This window comes from Thunnus albacares, chromosome 9, assembly GCF_914725855.1.
Source record: "Thunnus albacares chromosome 9, fThuAlb1.1, whole genome shotgun sequence".
NCBI lineage: Eukaryota > Metazoa > Chordata > Actinopteri > Scombriformes > Scombridae > Thunnus > Thunnus albacares.
Window position 1 is genome coordinate 15,012,080 of NC_058114.1, and position 22,741 is coordinate 15,034,820.

At 41.0% G+C, this 22,741-nt stretch overlaps 1 long non-coding RNA gene across 4 annotated transcripts; it reads left to right on the plus strand.

The window, feature by feature from the left end:
* Nucleotides 1-2,922: 2,922 nt before the first annotated feature.
* LOC122989137 lies at nt 2,923-8,114 on the plus strand. Of its 4 annotated transcripts, none has more exons than XR_006404951.1 (5): nt 2,923-4,588; nt 4,861-5,036; nt 6,432-6,617; nt 6,747-7,056; nt 7,278-8,114. It is a non-coding gene; the product is annotated as an uncharacterized LOC122989137 (long non-coding RNA). The 4 variants fall into 4 exon arrangements; XR_006404952.1 differs by having other exon boundaries at nt 2,923-4,222; nt 4,316-5,036; XR_006404953.1 differs by having other exon boundaries at nt 2,923-5,036; nt 7,212-8,114.
* Nucleotides 8,115-22,741: the final 14,627 nt, after the last annotated feature.

The following is a 22,741-nucleotide window of genomic DNA, read 5'->3' on the forward strand; positions in this document are numbered from 1 at the left end:
TGTTCTCTGGAGATATTTGAAAGTTATCCTGGGAAATGTACGTCACTTGAAATAGGAGATGATGAAACAGGTTTTGGACCACATGGTTACACAAAAAAGTAAATTTACATAACCACACAGAATAATCAAAGGCATGAACATTGCAATATGACTTTAAAAGTGCTCAAAGGAACACCAATATATTATATTTTTAATGCATTTACAATTGTATTAAAGTAGTACTCCAGTCATTTAGTACTGCACATCCATGAAGTTGGGAGATTTGCAAAAGTCTGGATCCTATAATGCAACTCAGTAGCATCTTTCATTAGACCCTACCTGCCTGTTGAAAGCCCTCATCTTTTAAACTCCACACACCCAGTTTATAACATAGGTTTTCTATCAAATATTCTATTAAATATTTCTGTCTCAAGCCTAACTCTACATAAACCTGATGACATCATCAGGTTTATTTTCTCAAACTTTAGAGAGCTCCTTCCAGAGCCACAGAAGATGCTATTTAACTATTTTTACTGGCTGAGTTGTGCGACAAGTAACCCGACCTTCATGTGTAAAATCGATGGATTATCCCTTTAAAGTAGTAAAAACAAAAACTACCATTGTATGAAAAAAGGCACACAAGAAAGAACAATAGAATGGTCCCATTCAAATTCAATTATACCATATATGCATTACATAATATGTGTTAATGTTGTCCAGGTAGCACTAGACCTAACTAATTAATTTAGTGTTGTGTTAATTAAACTATAGCAACGCAACATCATTTTATGAAGTTATTGTAGCTTTTGCATTAAAAGGACAAATTAACTAGAAACTGCAGTCATCGGGTGAATGTAGTGGACAAAGCTGTACAAAATATCCTGTATCTCTGCAATGTAGTGGAGTAAATTTACCAAGTCTCTGAAAATAGAAACATAAGGGTGATGAGTGTGTACTTTTCCTTAAACAACTCAAATGTAAAACTGTGCGTGGCTAAAGGGTGAGATACTGTACATACAGTACCCTGCACCTGATTGTTACCCTATGTTTCATAGTATTTACATTATGCAAATATATGCTGTTTTATACATACATTTTCCATTTCTTTCATGGTGCTTCTTTATTTGATACCATAATGAAAATGTTCCTTCTAAACCAAAGTCATCTTGGCTTCTACCAAGTTTTAATAATGATTCCCAAGGCGTTAGATGCATATCTGTCCACAATCTAGTTTGCCAATCAGCCTATCTAATATGCTGCAAGTGAACTTTGTTCACACCCCACATGTTCTATCCCTGTCCCCACCACCATACCCCTCCTCCCTTTTCCCTTGCTCCACTCCTTTCATCACTCCACATCCACAGGGGAGATGTAAAGCTTTTGGAGTAAATCAAGGCTTTCTCCTTCATAAATGCCTGTGCAATTAACTTAGCTCTTTCTCCCACTGATTTACGGCAGCCATGTTGGAGACTGGAGTCAGCCAGGCCCTCTGGGTTTCAAACGAGGCAAAGTTGGCTAACTTCCCCCTCTCTCTCACACATACACCCTAACGCACACACACTTTCAACCACAACCACTGTGTGCACACGCACAAACTCATTCACATCTGCTTCTCTGAAAAGAAAATGATGAGTGAAAAGGAAGAAAAAAGAGCAGTGAGTGAAATGGTGAGGCATAATGGCAGAATAATGGATTATTGAAAGCGGCAGTACAAGTTCATCTGATCAGTCTTCTTACAAAGGTGTGTATTCATAGACATCAAACATAAGAAGTGTAGAGATTGGTGAAAATACTGAAGCTGTATAACAGAATGTTGTTAATGAAATGTTAGTCAAATTAATAACTAATTATAGCCTGGATAAATGTAATAAAAAAATAAAAAGTTTTTTTCTTTTGCTATACTTGTATCTTAATGTAAAAAACAGACAAATCTAGGAGTTTTGTCAAATCCATTCATATAACACACTGTTCTGACAGCAGAATGCCATATGGGAATGATGGTACACACAATTTGGAAAAAACCAACCACGTCATTCTCTGAGTGGTTGGTACAAGTTGGAAAATCAGGGTTTATTGGTTGACCCAAAATGTTCCCACACAGACAGTCTTGGCCCCTCCCTTTGACGAAACAACAGCCTTCCACAAGCTTTGTGTGTCTTCATTCTTCTCAAAATTGCATGCTAGCATGAAATGTGGACATGGATGATGATAAACAAAACCTGATCTGCATGATTGATAAAGATTGTTGGTCTTATTGATTCAAAATGAGTAGAATTATCTTGCAAATTCCTGCATATCAATTTGTACATCTACACTGCATGAATATTGTACAAACACAACTGTTGTCAAGAGAACACCTGCAGTTTGGGTGGTTTTCTTTCTTAACTTGGAACCAACCATAGAGGTTTCATGAACTTTGAAGCTATGCACTACACTGAAACCCCCCTAACACCCATATAAGCTTAGTAATATCTAACTACACTGGAAAATGCGTGGTTGCTTTTCATCTTTACTGTAAAACATCACTCTTGTCGTTGCCTTTGTTCAACAGCTGTGATAAACTGCATGCAGATGAGTGGAAGATGGAACGCAGACATTACAAATACAATATGAAATAAAAAAGAATTCAGTGACAGTCTGGTTGATGTATTTGTAGCCAGTAATGTCCCTCCTGGACTACCGTAGGGCTTGACAGGCCTTAGCACCTCCTCCTTCCGTGTTTCCAATTTGCTTGGTTTAATAAATAAGCCGTATCGATGAGCCCTGGTATGCTTCTTTTCCTCTCTGATCCCTGGTGCCACATGTTGTGACTGTTACGTGCGATGCTCTGGTACCGCTCCATAGCGACTTCAGCTTCCACATGTTGACCCTTCTGTATGGGTATTGCGCAATAATCTGGCAGGAGAGACACTGACTGCCACTGCTGTCTGTTTTTGTTGCATTATTTAGCCTTTAGTTTCAATAGGTGGTCTCTGTTAATGTTATTTTTCTTTGTTACATTCTTCCAGCCCTTTGTGGCGCTCACTGCTTCCCCCCAAGAAGTTAATAACATAGTGTGCTGCCACACAGCACTAATATTGTGAGTTTAACACGTGTTTTCTGTGTCTGTGTGAGTGCTACAGGAGTGGTGGGAGGTGTGGCCGTCAAGACGATGAGGGATTCGGTGATAGAGTTCCTCACTTGTGCTTCACATAATCACACCCCTATAATCGTATGTTTGTTGGTAATTTTTGCACTTCCTTCACAATTCACATTCTTTCCCTTATTGTTTTGCTTTACTCAGTGTGTGTATGTGTGTAGAGCACGGCAGCATGGTGAGTACTCTGTCCCAGTATAACTTTTCTCCTTTCACTGTCTGCGGCTACAGCCGATCATCCTTTAGCACTCCCCTTTTCTTATTGTAATTTGCATCTTTAAGTATTTTTGCTTTTTTGTACAGTTTTTAAATAGATTAGATTTAATAAATGTCCTGTTTTTAATATCTTGTTTAATTGTTAGTAGCTGTTAAATTGTTGAGGCGGATAATAAATTTTGTGATCTTGGGGGTGTTCCTTGTCTCCATCCATCATTTACTGTCACATGTATCATTATAATGGATCTGTAGGCTCTTAGCTGGTTTGGGTTGAGTATTAAATGGTCAGTGTAGCCTGTAATTTTAAAACCAAATCTGGGCCTTGCCATGGCCCTGCCACATTCTGGTGTAGTTGGCAGGATACAGTGATGGTGTAGGTGGGCTTATGAGACAAGGATTGTTTTTTTCTTCTTTAGTTCAGAGTTGTTGTTTTGTTTGTTTGTTTTTGTTTGGTTTAAACAAATCAGCAGTGTGCACATTGAGGGACCTGCTGAGCACCAGTGCCACCCTGTCTTGGGTACTCCAACTAGGTTGAAGTGCTTCCATTGACTGTGCCTTTACTGACTCCTCCTCATTTCAGCCATGGCCAGAGAGCTCTAAGAATTGAAAGACTTGGTCCAGCAGCTGCAGGCTGAAAAGGAAAAGCTACTGCAGGAGCGAGGAGTAGTCAATTCACCCCACTTGGCCCTCAATACTCTGCTCCCAATTATCCTTTCCCTGTTGAATGATTGCTTTATATTCTGAGGGAATGAACATGTCCACTTCTGGGATTCCAGTGGAGCATTGGGTTGAAGAGATGAGGGCCACTCTGAGAACCAGACAGCTGAGACTTCTTGATCAAGCTTATTTTGTACATGATCATCTGTGGGGGGAAGCCAAAAATGAGATAAGGTACCGGCCTAGAGCAGAGACAGAGGACCCAAGAAAATTTTAACCATTCTTCAAGATTTGTATGGTTGTTCTAAATCTTATATCTCTTTGCAGCAGAGTTTTTTTTTCTAGGAAACAGCAGGAAGGAGAATCACTTCAAGATTTTTCACATGCATTATGCTGTCTCATGGAAAAGGTTGAATGTTGTGCCCCACGAGGAATGCACAGTGCCCCCACCCTTCTTAGAGATCAGTTTGTTGAACATGTTCTTGACTCTAATCTTCACAGAGAGTTAAAGGGAGTAGTGCTGCAACATCCTGATTACACTCTCCTAGACGTGAGAGCAGAGGCCATTCGCTGGGAGTGGGAGGGATGACCTGCCTAGGGGTAGGAGTTATTCAGTGCCTTCCTTTAGTGCCATGCAGTGTTCTGAGGGTAGGGCATCTACTAGTTCTGGTAGCACAGAAATTGCAAAGTTAGAGCACATGTTACAGAAACAACAAAAGCAGCTTAATCAATTGACACAGGGTCCATTAGTGCTACACGCAGCCTCCAGGCCCCCTGCTAAATCAATATGCCCAAACACTGTTATATGTAGGTGTTGTCAAAAACCAGGTCACTATGCCAGGGAGTGCCATTATGAATGTGTTAATTCACAGGTTCAGCAGCCCAGGGCCTCACATCCCGCAGCAGCAACCTCTGCTGCTCAGGATTTGGGAAACCTCTTCCCCCTGATGTGAGGAGCCAAACATCAGGAGGGGAGGACAGCATTTCAGATGTACAGGGACCAGCTGCTCAGACCATTGCCCCTAATCTGGTAGCACCTTGCCCTAAGGTAAATGTTAGTGTAGGAGATGTACCTGTTAAACTGCTTCTAGATACAGGGTCTGTGGCTACAACCATTGTTGAAAGTTTCTACCTCCAGCATTTCCGGACTGCCCCTAGGTCCTGCTGCTGGCTTCAGCTGTGTGCTGCAAATGGGCTGGAAATTCCCTATGTGGGGTATGTAGAGCTGGATATTAAAGTTTTCGGCAAGGCTGTACCACAGCGAGGTATTCTGGTCGTCAAAGACCCTCCAGGCCAAAATGCCCCCTAAGGCGCTCCTGGTGTCTTGGGCATGAACATAATTAGGTAGAGCTATCACCAGTTATTTAGTCAACATGGCCTTAGCCTCTTTGACCTCCCCATAGTGCAGCAGGCCCCTCCTTTGTGGCAGCAGGCGTTACAGCATTGCCACCATGCTCAGTCTCATGCAACTCAGGCCAAGACAGGATTGGCCCAGGTGAGAGGTAGGCATTCCATTGCCATACCTGTGGGTAAGTGGGTATAGCTACATGTTCTTCTCGCTATGATGAGCTCTCAGGTAATGCATTGATTAAGCCCCTTGACGATGGTCGGTCCCTCACTGAGTGTGTGCTAATCTTCCCAGCGATGGTCATGGTAAATGTGGGTGAGACAGATGCCCTTTTACATCTCCACCACCCCATAGGGCTTTTGAGTCAGGCTCAGATCGTAAGTTTGCCAGAGGAAGTCTCTACTTTAGAGCGCAAGTCAGGTTGGGTTACAGCCACACTTCCTTCTCAAGAAGCCAGGTCAGCCCAGTAAGAGAGCAAATTGAGTCTTTCAATTTATCTGCCCTTTCTAAGCCAGACCAAAGAAAGGTTAGATCCATGCTCCTGGAATGTGAGACTGTATTTGCAGCTTCTGAACTGGACCTTGGTTGCACTAACCTTGTGACACATGACATCCCTTTACTTGGGCAGAGATACAAGCCAATTCCCCCTTCTAACTATGACGAAGTTAGGGCCCACATATGTCAATTGTTAGACAGCCAGGTTATATGTGAAAGCTGTCCTCTCCTATTGTCCTGGTGAGGAAAAAGGATGGTAGCCCGAGTCTTTGCGTGGACTACAGACTGTTAAATGGCAAAACATGAAAGGATGCCTTTCCCTTCCTAAGGGCTGAGGAGTCCTCAGATGCCCTGTCAGGAGCTCAGTGGTTCTCCACAATTGATTTGGCCAGCAGTTACCATTAGGTCCCAGTCACAGAACAGGACAAGATGAAAACAGTTTTTTGCACCCCCTTTGCCCTATTTGAGTTTCAAAGGATGTTGTTTGGCTTATGCAATGCTCCCAGTACATTTCAGTGACTGATGGAGTGGATGTTTGGTGACCAACACTACCATTCCCTGCTGCTCTATCTCAATGATGTTGTTGTTTTTCCTTCACAGAGAATGAGCACCTTAGTTGCCTGGACTTAGTTTTGGGCTGCTTCCGAAAGGAGGGATTAAAGGCCAAGCTTGAGAAGTGCCATTTCTTACAACAACAGGTATCATGCTTGGGGCATGTAGTTTCTGCTGCAGATGTCTCTACAGACCCGAAGAAGATTACTGCTGTGGCTGACTGGGCAAATCCAGGTACTGTGTCAGAACTAAGGTCTTTTCTTGGGTTTGCAAACTATTATAGACGTATTGTCTTGACGGTTTTGTTCAGGTACATTACCATGCCCCACCAAACTACAGTTCAGTCCCCCTTCTTGCTGCTAGGTCATGTAGAAGAGCCAACTGCAGGTGAAGCCTGTGACTGGGTCGGGGAGCATCAGCAATGACTGCAGGTGGCAGTGGAGAATGCCTTGGAAAGGATGAAGCAGGTTGCAGTCCAGCGGAAGGAGAGAGCAGACCAACAGGCCCAGAAGGAGGTGTTACCAGCAGGACAACATGTCTATCTTCAGGACTATTCCATAGAGGAAGGAATAAAATCCAGGATGTCTGGGCCCCCAAACTTTTCCAGGTGGTGAAACCTCCCGAGCAAGGAGGTACAGTGTATGCTGTTGCCTCACAACATAGGCCGACAGAGGTAAGTCATGTTCATTGTCCCATATTCAGACCTGTACATGATAATAATAAAATAATAACAATAATAATAATGATAATAATAATAAAAAATAAACTTTATTTATATAGCACAATTCATGCATACAATGCAGCACAAAGTGCTTAACATTAAAACAGATAGCAACAAAAAGAACAAGAGAAAACAAAACAGGTTCCTGCTGGTCATCCTGTTCCTGTGGCTAGGCCTAAACCAGCTATGACAAGCCCTGACACTGAGGAGTGTGATCCGTGCGTGGTGGTCAGATGTGTGACTAGACCACAGGACCCCCGGCCTGTCAGAGTACAGACCCCACCTGAAGTGGACCCAGTGCTTCACTCTGCAATATCTATGGCGGCTTCACCTGAGGCTTCGACTTGTACCAGTTCCTACACAGCCCCCTGTCCTAAGGTGGTAAGAAAGTCTACCCATGACACAGCCGGTAAACACTCTAATCCCCACATTTGCCAGTGACAGTAAGGAGTAGAGCAACTGAGGCTACAAATTCCCAGACACTTGGCTCTAGTAGTTCCACCCTAGCTCTCATCAGACCCTGGTCTAAGTAAATTTTCGGGCTGCCAATTTAAGAACCCCAGGGAAGAATGTAGCTAGTAATGTCCCTCCTGGGCTACATAGGGCCAATCATCCTTTAGCACTCTCCTTTTCTTATTTTAAAGTGCATCTTAAATTATTATGTGGGCAATCACAGCCATTGCCACACACTGATGTGCTGACATGCTACTGTAAGTGTATTGTGTCATTTCTGGTTGCTGACTGTGTTTACTGATAGCATTGTTGCTGCGCTCAACTCAGTTGATTTTGCTATATTTCATATTACTATAGATTAATACCTGCTGTATATTTAAACTTTTGCTAGGTCTACACAAGCACTCTCAGCACTTTCCCTTTTAGTGACTTTTCTCACCAATTGCACAGTTGTTAGTTATTTTAGCTCTGTAGCTAACATTAGCAGCTAACTTAAACTAAGCAGTTAGCGATGGCTTCTCTCTCTCTCTCTCGTTCTCCTGCTCTCTCTTGCTCGGTGTGTCAAATGTTTAGTTATTCCTCTGCCTCCTTTAGTGATAATGGTACGTGTAATAAGTGTAGTTTATTTGCAGTGCTGGAGGCAAGGCTCAGTGAATTTGAAGCGTGGCTCCGCACTATGGAAAAACAATCAGTAGCTAATGTAGTTAGCCAGCCCCCAGTATCCGGTGTGGGCCGACCTAGCGTAGCTCCTACTCCCCCGGTAGTTCTCGAGCAGCCGGGAAGCCAGCGTGGCTGGGGACTCCGTAATTTTCTCTGGACCGCTGCCTAATCTGACCAGTGATGACATGTATAGCCGCATGTCATCATTCAACCGCTGGCTGTCGAGGTGGTGTCCAGCAAACGATGTGGGCTTCATAGATAATTGGCAGACTTTCTGGGGAAGACCTGGTCTGATTAAGAGAGACAGCATACATCCCTCTTTGGATGGAGCTGCTCTCATATCTAGAAATATGGCTGAGTTTATTAGTAGACCAAAACCATGACAAGCCAGAGTTGAGACCAGGAAGCAGAGCTGCAGTCCTACACGCTTCTCTGCGCTTCCATTAGAGCAGTTACCCACCCAAAACCACATAGAGACTGTGTCTGTCCCCCGACCACTTAAATCAATTAAATCCAAAGTAAACAAAAGAAGAGTCATTCATAAAAATCTAGTAAAAATTAAAACCACTACTGCAATAGTACAACAAAATAAGAGAATTAAATGTGGACTCTTGAACATTAGATCTCTGTCATCTAAAGCTGTATTAGTAAACGATTTAATCTCAGATCATCATATTGATTTATTTTGTCTTACTGAAACCTGACTGTGTCATGAAGAATATGTCAGCCTAAATGACTCCCCCCAGTCATATTAATACTCACATTCCTCGAGACATTGGCCGAGAAGGTGGAGTTGCAGCCATTTTCAACTCAGGCCTAATCATCAACCCTAGACCTAAATTTAATTATAACTCATTCGAAAGCCTTGCTCTTAATCTCTCTCACCCAACCTGGAAAACTTTACAGCCAGTTCTATTTGTTATACTGTACCGTCCTCCTGGCCCGTACTCTGAATTCCTATCTGAATTCTCAGAGTTTTAATCAAACTTAGTCCTTAGAACAGATAAAGTAATTGTAGTAGGTGATTTTAATATTCATGTGGACGTCGATAATGATAGTCTCAGTACTGCGTTTATCTCATTATTAGACTCCATCGGCTGCTCTCAGTGTGTAAATAATCCCACTCACTGTCTTAACCACACCCTCAACCTTGTTCTGACTTATGGGGTTGAAATTGAACATTTAATAATTTTTCCACAAAATCCTATTTTATCAAATCATTTTTTAATAACTTTTGAATTCCTATTACTGGATTACACACCATTAGACAAAAATGTCTTCACTAGATGTCTATCTGATAGTGTTGTAGATAAATTTAAGGAAGCAGTTCCATCAGTACTGAATTCAATGCCATGTCTCAATACTACAGAGGACTCTTATGTTAACTTTAGTCCCTCCCAAATTGATAATCTTGTTGATAGTGCTGCAGGCTCATTACGAATAACACTTGACTCCATCGCCCCCTTAAAAAGGAAGATAATAAAACATAAGAGGTTGGCTCCATGGTATAACTCCCAAACCCGCAAATTAAAGCAAACATCGCGAAAATTGGAAAGGATTTGGCGTTCCACCAAAGTGGAAGAATCTCGCTTAGTCTGGCAAGATAGTCTTAAAACATATAGGAAGGCCCTCTGTAATGCCAGTGCTGCCTATTACTCAGCATTAATAGAAGAGAATAAAAACAGCCCTAGGTTCATTTTCAGCACTTTGGCCAGGCTGATAAAGAGTAATAACTCTATTGATCCATGTATTCCTATAGCTCTCAGTAGTAATGACTTTATGAGTTTCTTTAATGATAAAATTCTAACTATTAGAGGCAAAATTAACCACCTCCTGCCTTCAACGGGCACCGATTTCTCCCCAAACACAGGCACCTTAGAAACAGCTGTAAATCCTGACATATATTTGGACTGTTTTTCTCCAGTCTCTAATCAGTTATGTGACTTTCTACATAACAATAGTTTATTTGATGATTTTCAGTCAGGATTTAGAGCGCATCATAGCACAGAGACAGCACTGGTGAAAGTCACAAATGACCTCCTAACAGCATCGGACAAATCGGATTTGTCTCTATACTTGTCCTGTTAGATCTTAGTGCTGCATTCGACACAGTTGACCATCAAATCCTTTTGCAGAGACTGGAACATTTAATTGGCATTAAAGGAACTGCATTAAGCTGGTTTAAGTCATATTTATCAGACCGATTTCAGTTTGTACATGTTAATGATGAATCCTCCTTGAAGGCAAAAGTTAGACATGGAGTTCCGCAAGGTTCTGTACTTGGACCAATTCTATTCACCTTGTATATGCTTCCTTTAGGTAATATTATTAGGAAACACTCCATAAATTTTCATTGTTATGCAGATGATACCCAATTATATTTATTAATGAAGCCTGATTAAACCAATCAGTTAAACAAACTCCAAGCATGCCTTAAGCACATAAAGACCTGGATGACCTGCAATTTTCTACTACTAAACTCAGATAAAACTGAAGTTATTGTGCTTGGCCCTAAACACCTTAGAAACACATTATCTAATGATATAGCTACTCTGGATGGCATTACCCTGGCCTCCAGCACCACCATAAGGAATCTGGGAGTTATCTTATCAAGATATGTCCTTTAACTCCCTCATAAATCAAATTTCAAAGACTGCCTTTTTTCACTTACGTAATATCGCAAAAATCAGGCACATCCTGTCCCAAAACGATGCAGAAAATATAGTCCATGCATTTGTTACTTCTTTGCTGGATTATTGCAATTCCTTATTATCAGGCTGCCCTAACAAGTCTCTAAAGACTCTCCAGCTGGTCCAGAATGCAGCTGCACATGTACTGACTAAAACTAGAAAAAGAGATCACATTTCTCCCATTTTAGCTTCGCTTCATTGGCTTCCTGTAAAATCTAGAGTAGAATTTAAAATCCTTCTCCTAACTTACAAAGCCCTTAATGGTCAGGCACCATCATATCTTGAAGAGCTCATAGTACCGTATTATCCCACTAGAACACTGCGCTCCCAGAATGCAGGCTTACTGGTGGTTCCTACAGTCTTTAAAAGTAGAATGGGAGGCAGAGCCTTCAGCTATCAGGCTCCTTTCTTGTGGAACCATCTTCCAGATTCAGTCCGGGGTGCAGACACCCTCTCTATGTTTAAGAGTAGGCTTAAAACTTTCCTTTTTGATAAAGCTTATAGTTAAGGCCGACCAGGCTCACCTTGGATCAGCCCTTAGTTATGCTGCTATAAGCCTAGACTGCTGGGGGACTTCCCATGATGCACTGAGCTCCTCTCCTTCTTCTCCTCCTCCTCTCCATCTGTATGCATTCGTGTAACATCAATGCATGTCACTAACTTCGCTTCTTCCCCGGAGTTTTTTTGTGTGCTTTCTCATCTCGCAGGAAACCCTGGGTTCGGGGCCGAGCCTTCGCGGTCCTTCACAGTCCTGTTGGCATCCTTCCCTGGCTGTTGCTGTTGCTGCTGTTGTTGTTATTGTTATGATTGTTGTTCTTCTGTCCCTCCCCTCCCCCTTTCCCTCTTTCTTTCTCTCTCTCAACCCAACCAGTCAAAGCAGATGGCCGCCCACCAAGAGCCGGGTTCTGCTTGAGGTTTCTACCCGTTAAAGGGGAGTTTTTTCTTACCGCTGTCGCCAAGTGCTTGCTCATGGGGGAATTGTTGGGTCTCTGTAAATTAAAGAGTATAGTCTTAACCTGCTCTATGTGAAAAGTGCCCTGAGATGACTTTTGTTGTGATTTAGCACTATATAAATAAAAATTGATTGATTGATTGATTTTTGCATTTTTGTACAGTTTTTTAATCAATTAGATTTCATAAATTTCCAGTTTTTAATATCTTTCTTTCTTTTTTAATTGTTAGTAGTTGTTTAATTTTTGAATTGACTAATACATTTTGTAATCTTGGGTGAATTCCTTGTCTCTGTCCATCATTTATTGTCACATGTATCATTATAACGGATCTGTGGACTTTTAGCTGGTTTGAGTTGAATATTAAAGGGTCAGTGTAACCTAAAATTTTGAAACCAAACCTGGGCCATACAATGGCCTGGCCACATATTGAAAGTTTGTGATGAAAACTTCAATCATAAAAACGCATAAAATGACAAAAGACAAAAACAAAATCAATTGTTAAAGGTGAACCAAACTAAATTTACAGTACATTGAGGTTTACTTTGAAGGAAGAAAACTCATTTCATTACATTACATTATACTGATTACAGTTTTAATAGAGTTTAAAATAATAAATATGGCAGAAAGATGTAAAATGGTTAGAGAGATCAATTTGTTACTGAGTCATCATGTTTGGGTCCTGTGCCAGGCAACAACAGCAGAGTGTCCTGCTGAAGTGTCCTTGAGCACAACACATTAACATCCTACCTGCTCACTCACTATAAGTCCCTTCGGATAAGAGTGTCAGCTAAATGGCTTAAAAGTTAAGAGGAAACCTGACATAGTGAAGTCAGATTTAGTGTCTTAATCTTAATCACAGTTAAATATTAGAGTAGAAGCAAACTATGACAGGCTAAGAGGCTGACTCGAGACTACCTTCAAAAATTACAAAAAGGTTAAAAAGAATTTTTAAAGGCAAAGTTCACCACAAATTTAATTTTATAATACACTCTGGTTAAATTTGTAGGATTACAGAACATATAGTCTCATAGCATTTTCCCTCTACAATTAACAGGTTCATCTTTTTATAGCAACCAAAGAAGCATACAGTGCTAATCGAATTTTCCAAAGTTGTATTGTGCAGATCTTTATACAAACAAACTTGAAGTGTGGGCCCAGAAATCCAACATTTATGCATTTCTATATTTTCTCCAAGGCTTATATAGACCTATGGGTATTAACTTGCTGTGTTCAGCTGACAAGTAGGTGAACAGACAATGACAGAAATTTTATTTTTGCATTCAGTATTTCTTTAAAGGCAGTTTTATGCTCAAATCCTTTGAGTGCTGCTTTTAGACAAGCTTCTAAATTTAGTATGGAAACATCCATGATTTCAATAATTTATTACTAAACTGGCCTGTAAGGATAAACTCTCACATCCTTGTAGGGCTTTGTAGATGCAACCACAGATCTCCCAGTTTGTCATAATATGACTCCTAGAATGTCTCAGATTCTATTTGTGACTCTGTCTATTTACTTAAATGCATTTATGCAGACGTATAGGCCAGGGTCCTTCCCAAAACCTACCCACATTTCCAAGCCCTCTGCACCCCCAATACACACACACTCTTACACACACATGCCCGTGCAAAACCCTGGCCCTGCCCTTGTCTGCTGGCTGCCTCGCTGCACACTGCCTCCATTCTTCCAGGCCATGGACTGAGAGGGGCTGGTTTGTCTGTGTGTGCATTTAAGTGTATGTTTAAGTGTGTATTGGTGCATACAGTGCATAGAGTGTGCTGGAAAGCCAGTGTATATGTGTGCTAATGTTAAGCTGTGCATCAAAGGCTACAGTTGTGTGTGTTTGAGAGTGATTATACTGTTAGCATGTGTGTGTGCGTGCAGAAGGCACAGACTGCAGATGGGTTTAATGCATGTGGGAGGCTAATGTGTGCATGAGTGTTTTGCACATGACAGGGAGCGGGAGGGAGACCTACAGAGGCAGCATGTCAGGATGTGTGCAGGGGTATTCAGGCAGATGACCCCATACACCCCCCCCAACTCAAACCTGCCATCCCTCCACCCTGTATCCCCCTTCTAACCCACCCACGTCTCCACCCACCCATGCTTAGGCCGGAACACAATGTTCTCACCGAGGGTTGCCTGTCATCTCCTGGCACAGGATGTCAGCATGGATGTGATTGGTCAGTCAGTCTCAAATTATGATTTATGGCTGATTGATGGCAAAAGAATAAAATACATCATACATTTATTAGTTCCCAAAAGGAAATTTGTTTAAGAACAGGCAGAGTGGCAATGCTCACAATACAAAACTAAAAGGCATAATTACACAAACATTTAAAAATAAAATGTTTTTCACAGCATCACATATGCATGCAGTAGAATCAAGAATATTAAATCACCTGTTGATAACATCTTGACCAGAGTTTTTAGTTACTACTCATACAGTAACATTTTGCACTCTTCAGAATTAAGAAAACATTTCCCAAACGTCACAAAGGGGATGTTGCCAGTCCTTACTGCCTCTTGCCTTTTCTTTGATGATCAAGAAGTAGAATGAAAACAGAAAACAAACTTTGATATGGGCAAAACAAAATATACTAAAAGGGTAAAGTAGTTTTAAATATTACTGTAAATACACAGTGAAATTATAGTGTTAGAACAGCGGAAATGGAAATAGTTGAGTTTATGTTTGGGTTTTGAGCCACAAACCAAATTTCCTGTGCTATAAAGCAATTCAGCTGATCAAATGTGATCCATCTGCGCACAGTATACAGTAGAATATCATGCTTGTCTTAGAAAATGTTTTTTTATACTGTATTTGTGTTTCAAAATTATTGTGATGGTCATTTATTGATGTTCATTGCACCAGACACTAAATTTAACTCAAGTTGAAGAGTTGGGCACAGACACTTATTAAGATGCATGTTTTGGCTGATGGGAAAATAAAGTACAAAGTAAACTGTGGACACAGTCTTTGATCACAGAATGACATAACTGTTGAAGTGGGTTATCACTGAAACTAAAATGCACAGCGTGGAATGGCACGGCATTGCGCTGAAGCCCTGAACCTGAAATCTACATTTGCTTTCCACTTCTTGCACCACATGGGCACTAAATCACAGAGACAGAAACATAACAACAGCTTACCTTTGTGTCATCCCAAGGCACCGAGCGCTTTCTCCCTCCCTACATCTTCCCTTTGTAGCCCTTGCCAAACACTGTCAACCCAAATCTCCTACTAACCTGCCTCCTTATGGCAGCAGCGCTCAGAAGGCGACCGTGGTGGCATGGCGGAGCCACACAGCACCATCTGCTTCAGCGGGACACATGGTGGAGGAGAGGGACATGCTTCCTCCCATCCTCACTCACTCTATCTCCCCCCCCTTCCAAAAAAATCCTCCTGATCATTTTCAAGAGTTGAAGAGTCCCTCTGCGCTTGGATTTATGAACTCCTGTTGTAGCCATGGCAACCATGGGCAACTTTGTACTTGAGGAGGGGAATAAGGGGAGTGAGGGGGGGGTGTTTGGGTGGGGAGGGTGGTAGTAAGATGTGTGTGTGTGGGGGGGATCTTGCAGGGAGAGAAGAGGCATTGTTGTATTGGTATTCAGGGTGTCAGCAAACCAGAGTAATTGCTGGGTCTTTATAAAGGGGAAGAGGTAAAAGCTTGTCTGGGGGGTGCAACTCTCTAAATACTCCCAGCACATGGCTGGAAGGAATAAACACTCACTCTGTTTATATTGCCTGTTGACGGGAATTATTTTTATAATTTTTTTTTTGGCTCAACAGTGATAGAAGGTCAGTTCAATTTGACTGGGAGAAAAATTAGACGTGGCATTATGTTTTTTGTTTTTTGCTAAAATGTATCCTAAGGAATCCTTTCAACGTGCTTTAAGGTACAAAGACGAAAGTTAGGCAGCCTTTTACAACCACCCTATGCTAACACCTCTGTATCATATGCCACATTTAAATCCTAGAAACATAATGTATGTGATCTGTTTACTGTCTCCCTGTCTGTGTATCTGCAGCTCACTCCAGGATGTATATATCTGCTTTCAGCTTCTTATCAGGCGCTCACAGTGTTCCCTGTAAAGCACAGACTCTATGACTATAGAGACGTATTTGCTGTGAAAAGAAAGAGTAAGAGAGAGAGAGAGAGAGCCAGTGAGAGAGAGGGGGATGGAAAAAAACTCCTGACACCTCAGACTCCACTTCACAGCCAGTGAAGGAAGAAAGTGAGCGAGCCGCTAAGCCTTCCCTCCCCGCAGCCGCCTGCAAGGTGGAGATATTACCGTTCACATTTGGACAGATGCGAGGATCCCACTGTGGTGTGTGCATGTGTGTGTGTGTGTGTGTGTGTGTATGCAAGGTTAAGGCCTCAAACTGTCACTGAGATTTCCACATGTAGCAAATGTCTATTGCTGTTAGATTTGGCTAAGCAACATTCTTCTACTCATCTTCTCCTCTAAGACAAAGATGCCCTTAACGTTGATTCAAAGCAAATCTGAAAACATGTCCTTTGTCCTACACTTTGGCAAGCCTGTTAATTTCTGTGCGGTTGTGGTTGAGGTAACTGTTTGAGTCTACCTTCAGACTTGGATGCTTACTAGGAACCATGGACGGATACTGGGTTTTATGTATCCCAAATGGTCAATTTAGAGAGCCTGTAAACGGTTTTGTTATGGTCATATATCTAAATGCACAGCAGGATTATTTCAAAGTGTAAGCTTTGAAAGGCTGATTGAGCTGTTGGGGGGAACAAAACAAACATACTGCAAGAGACAGGGGCCCTATTGGATGTAATACTGTGTACTTAGAGAGCAGCAAGACAATAATAGCATAATCAAACATGACATGATCTTATTGCCCTCCAAATGTCAACTGCTGATAGCAAACATTCAAGACCACTGACTCAGAGAGTAGCCAAGCAAAGGAAAAAAAATAGTCTGCACAAGGCTGAAAAAGCTTGTAAAATAAATACTCAAACTAAAACAGCTGCAGTCAGCATGTGAACCAACACAAAATGGATAACAAGGAGGAAGTCTGAGTGACTTGTCCAAACCCTAGTCTCATGTCTTATGCACTTTCATGTTGCATTATATTTAATTATAGATCATACCGGGGCAGCCCTTAACAGGGCCTGCTTGCCTCACAGGTACAAACAGTTGAATAATTCAGTAGCCAGCGTGTAGGATGTGGTGCGAGTGCAGCAGGAGAATAAGCTTACTGTTATTCAACCCGATGCTCCATCTTGCTGTGGGACAAAATGGAGATTCTGTGAGGTTAAATGGCAGATTTTTACAAGCTTGTCCCACAAATAAACCAACCACAGCATCTTTCAGGTATCCAACAGAAAAATACCAATATTATATTTTATGAGACACTGTCAACAGTCTCTTGTAAAATGCTGCTGCTGCTGTTTTATTTTTAATGCCAGTACAAGTCATTGGCAAGCCATTTATACTACAGTCACTTCTAACACAGAATAAACTACAGAGTATTAAACCACAGCCACGTTTTTATACTCAACAGTTTATTAGGTTAACAGCTGACTGCTATCATTTTCAACCAAATCCATTACTGTTATCTTTCTTTTATCCATGTGCCCAACATCTTTTTAAACATTCTCCATTATGAGAAAGGAAATTGCAGGTGGAGGTGGTGCATTCCTGTTTATGGCAGGAATTAATGGACTTTGGAATGACCGGAAAGAAATGGTAAATCAGGTGGCACACAGAAGTAATATAAACCTCACTCCGTAAATCGTACTGTGCTTGCTGCACATTCGTCTCAAAAACTACATGTTGTAGAATGAAACCAGGAAAGGCTGAAAATGACTAACACTATAATTTTACGAGAGCGTAGCAGGTTATTTTGCATAACTACAAACGGCAGGGGAAAAGAATGAGTCATAGTAAAAACGCAGTGTTTTTGCATAGTAGCAATAGACAGGTTTGATTGAGCATTTCTAGAACTCCATCATGAATGACACACTATAGTTTCACTAGAATATAGTGTACTCTGAAGTGGAGTATAAGTAGGTTTTTATGTTTTGAGTTCCAAAGTGTGGCCAAAGTGAAATATTCTCCTTTAATTTTCACACAACATGATATACTTGATTGGGTTTGGTAGGATACTCAGTGCTGGTGTCAGAGCTACTCTTCACTGAGTCCTGCACTTGCAGTAAAGTATCAGTTGTTATGCTTTCATCTTTTGATTCAAACCACATTTTATTGATGTGAATTGTCTTGGTCAAAGCTTATTGTGTTTGATGTTATATCATGAAATCTAAAACATTTAGCACTGTATCTGAGCTTAAGTTATCACATACTTTGATTTGATCTATTTGTCATTTGAGGCACAATTATTGGAAGAAATATGACCCATGACCCCAATCTTGAAGCCTAAGTTGAGTTGTTTGCACAATATTTTGTCTATCGTGTTTGCAATGTACAACTTGCATGTGCCCTGTGCTGTGCATATCACTATAAAAAAGATCTGTATCATGCACATTTATTAATAATATTGCAAACCAACATGGAGTCATCCAAATCATGTTTTTTGTGCTATTGTTCAATACCTTGGCTTCAAACACATGGCTTGCACATGGCAATTTTTCATGCTCAGATGGTGTCAGTGAACTGAATATTTTGTTTTAACTTGTAAGTAGAATACGTGGCCATAATAAAGAAACATGTACATAAGGAATGAAATGCCATTTTTCTCCTTCAGCACATGGTTGACACAGCAACAGCAGTCAATACTGCAGGAATACTATACTCTTAGAATTTTACAGTACAGGCACTATTTGGAAAAATAGGCTACAGACACCATATCAGAATTAAGAGGATGCTTGTAGTAGCATCTTAATGTTTCCAGCTGCTGTCTCTGCTGACTTTGTTGAAAGACTTTGGATGCACAGCAGGAGTCAAGTGTGGTGGAAATGTGTTGTGCACTCCTCAGTGGTTCCCGCTGAAACTTTAGAATGAGAAGGAAAATATTTGGATATTTGTGCCAACTTCTTTCCCAATAAAGTGTGTTACTCATTTCTTCTAGACAGTGACAGTAAATAAGTGTGTAGCCTTTGCCTATGTAGAGACAGAAAGGTGTTTAGATCCAGGTCAAACATTGGCAGTCGAAACTGTATTGGAGTTTAATACCACATTTGATATCCAAAAATTTGATACCATATGGTTTTCTGGTGTTTTGGCAATTAAATCAGATCTGTGTCAAATAGGCCAGAAAAATCTGAATCAAGCCACATCACAGTGGCATAATGTGTATATAATTTAGCCAGACTTCTGAGCCTGGTTGGGATAATGTCTGAATTTGGACTTTAAATGGAATTTAGCAGAATTTGTCCTTTGCTAAATTCCACACAAACATGCATAATTTAGATGTCAGAATATAAAAAAAAAAATAGAGAAAACGAAAGGTTTCAGCACATGCGTGAGAAAATAGAGATGGCTTATGGGAAAGACAGTAAAGAGGAAGACATGGAGATGGGGGTTGGAGTGACAGATAGAGAAAGAAGAGAGAGAGAGAGAGAGAGCGAGAGGAGTGGATGCAATGAACAGGAAGCATCCGGAATGAATTCCCAGAGATGGCCACGCATGGCTGGGCTGAACTGGCCTGGATCTAGGAGGTGGAGGCTGGGTGGGGGGTTGAGAGGCTCCTGCACGTCCAGCTGGACAGAAAGAGAGAGACAGAAAGACGACAGAGAGAAAGAGAGAGAGAGAGAGAGAGAGAGAGAGGCCCCCGGGCGCTGACAGGTGTAGCCCTCCACTCCAGCTGAGGCCTCACAGCTGACCTGGATCTTTGGATATTTCTCTCTATGCCGATGTCTCTCTCTCTCTCTCTCTGTCCCCCTGTCAAAACACATGCTTTGACTCTGAGGGTTACACACACGACAAGCTATGGTATGCTACACTGTGTTCGCTATTCTTCATTTAATATGGCAAGTCTCCCACCCAGGCTGGAGCACAGTCACAATTTATCACACAATTGCCCAAAGTTAAAAACTAGCACCGATTTATCTTAGAATCAAACACAATGCAGCAGCAAGCATTAATAATAATAATAATAATAACAATAATAATAGTAAAAAAAAAAAGTGGGACTTCTACAGAGGTTAGATCTTTACTCATGAAAGCAGCTGTCTGAGTAAAAAGAGAGTCTTCTTTTAATCTCTGCCTTGGGTGACAATGCGAATAACAGGAAATACAGGATGACATGACAAATGTCTCTGGCTGGATTCACTCCCAGGACATTGTAATTAAACAACCTGGACCTCCAGGCCAACTGGACACTAGAGAATCACTAAATGTAATCAGTGTGCTGGAATTTTACGTGATGCAATTGCTGCAGAGACATAAACCTTATAGAGTTTAACACACTTATGTTGCAAGACTTCAAACAAAACTCCAACTTAAACTAAATATCTCTACTAAAGCTGGCATTGTTGCTGATGATGTTTCTCAAACTTAAAACCGCATTTCCCATAAACTGTTGCTTCCTACCACAAAGAACAGTCAACAGTTACTCTCTTTGGCTTTACAAAGATGATACACATGCTGCTAAGTGACCTTTTCACTCTCTCCAAACTAAGGAATACACTTTTAAGGAAGGTGCCCTCTTCCTGTTTTGAGAATTTCCCATTAAATCTGATCTGGTAACATATCATTTTAAATGAAATTTAGAAGCTGGTAGAAACTGGTGATCTCCACAGCAGTGCTGTTAATTATGTATGGATAATTATTACTTACTTCTCAAAATCAATGTGGTAATGATTAGCTGATGTTAAAGTGATAACACATTTAACAAATTCTTCTCAGGTAGACTGTTTAACATTATATAAAACCTCATCTTGTGTAATATTGTAATATTATTATATTTGAATATAAAGAATGATCCCTTTCCTCTTAAATACACTTTTAACCAATTAGTGTTTCTATCATCATCCAGACCTTTTTGTCATGCACTGTTATTTGAAACATCAACATGATTAAAATAAAAAAAAAAACAGAATTAATTTAATTTGCCTCGCTGGCTCGTTACGTGAGGCGACTTTTAACATGATGAGTAAATGAGTATTCCAATATGACAAGTTAAAATGATAAGGTCAGTGCGGCTGAACAAAGAGGGACCATTTTCTGTCATTCAACAAAGGACTAGATTACACTCATGTTAAATAAACAATGAATTAGAGCGAGTGAACAAGACAGATTGATTTGCTGTTAACAGCACGGCAATTAATCTTACACCGCAAATGAGAGTACAGAAAATACAGGGAATGAAAAAATACAATGAGTACCATTGTGAAAGCAGCATTGTTTCATGTCATTGTCAAATGTAGTGAGTGTAATGTACTGTACTTATTACATGCTTTGTATTTCCCTGCCTAACAAGTGTTTCACACTTTGTTGTCTTAAAATTTCATTTCCTTGAGAGATGTGCGAAAGTCTGCAAATTGGGTAATCTCATTTGTTTCTTGTGCAGGTTTTTGTGAGAATATCAACACTGAAATGAGGCAGATAAGTCTATTAACATAATGTCACTCAATTTAAGACATCATTTAAACAGCAGTAGTAGCTTTGGAAAATAATTTAAAGGGAAGATTTCTGAGTTCAGTTCTTCAGATTAAATTAGTTACTGGCACAGACATTTGTGCAGAATTGCAAATTATTCATGTCTTTGTGATTACTGTTATTGTGTTGTACCATTTATGATTCCTGAGAGCAAAGGCATTCCATGTGAAGAAACATGTCTGTACACACTTCTGGAAACATTTGGCATCAAACTACATAACTTTTAATACTTCAGGGACAGGCATTTTTCTCTTAGCTGTAATATTTGACTATTTGGACAAACATGCAAGAGTGTGCATCTGTACATGCTCCCAACCCACCCACACACACTCACATCCCTTAAACCAAGCCTCTCCTCAACACACACCCATCCATCCATCCAACCACACACACACACACACACATACACATACACTCATGTGGATATTATCAGTGGTGCTCAGCTGAGGCTCCAGGCCTGTCCGGTCCCCACGGCGTAGCGGTGACCAAGGGAGGAAGAGCTTATCTCGGCCTCAGGCCCCTCCCTCGGCCCCATGCCTTGGCTCCAGGAGCTGGGAGGCAGATGCCATGCAGGCCCCTAGTGTGGCGTGTTTTTGTGGCCAAAGCGTATAGCGTTTAATGCTTAAGGGACAGGCTTTTGAACCAGACAGTCCATCTTGCCCGTGTGTTTGTGTGTAAATGTGTGTATTTGTGCAGGCCACACAGCAGATGGAGGTAAAGGCTTTTAGTATGACCAACTCCCTCTGGTCCACCTGGACCAGATCAGAGCATTTGGTACTCACACACACATGCACATACTCATTCACTGAGAGACTTAAACCGGCGGTACTCCCTGGATAATAATAAATGGCACTGAATTGTTACCAGGTGTAGTGTTATTCTAGGAATATTTACTTCCTTGAAATTCATGAGGACAGGATCAGTAGGATGTGATGTTAAGTCACGTGATGATGGAGATGAGAGTGATGAAGATGATGACTACAGAGACAAATTAGAGGATACTGTCAAAGACAACAATGAGGGCACCAAAGTTCACACGGTTTTTGGAATTGATTTCAAATAATACAAATTCTCTCACGAGCAGCTGAGAGAATCAACCTCCTCATCACATATTATCAGTGATGCTCAACCTCCGCATCACATTCACATCGTGTTCTCACTGTCAGGTTGCACCATCATCTCCATTCATAATAAACTAATTCCTCATTGAAATGGAGAGCTTTCATAGGACGACGAAGGCGAGAACAGGTGTTTTTGGAATGTGCAGCTGAAAAACTCTAAATGAGTTTTAAA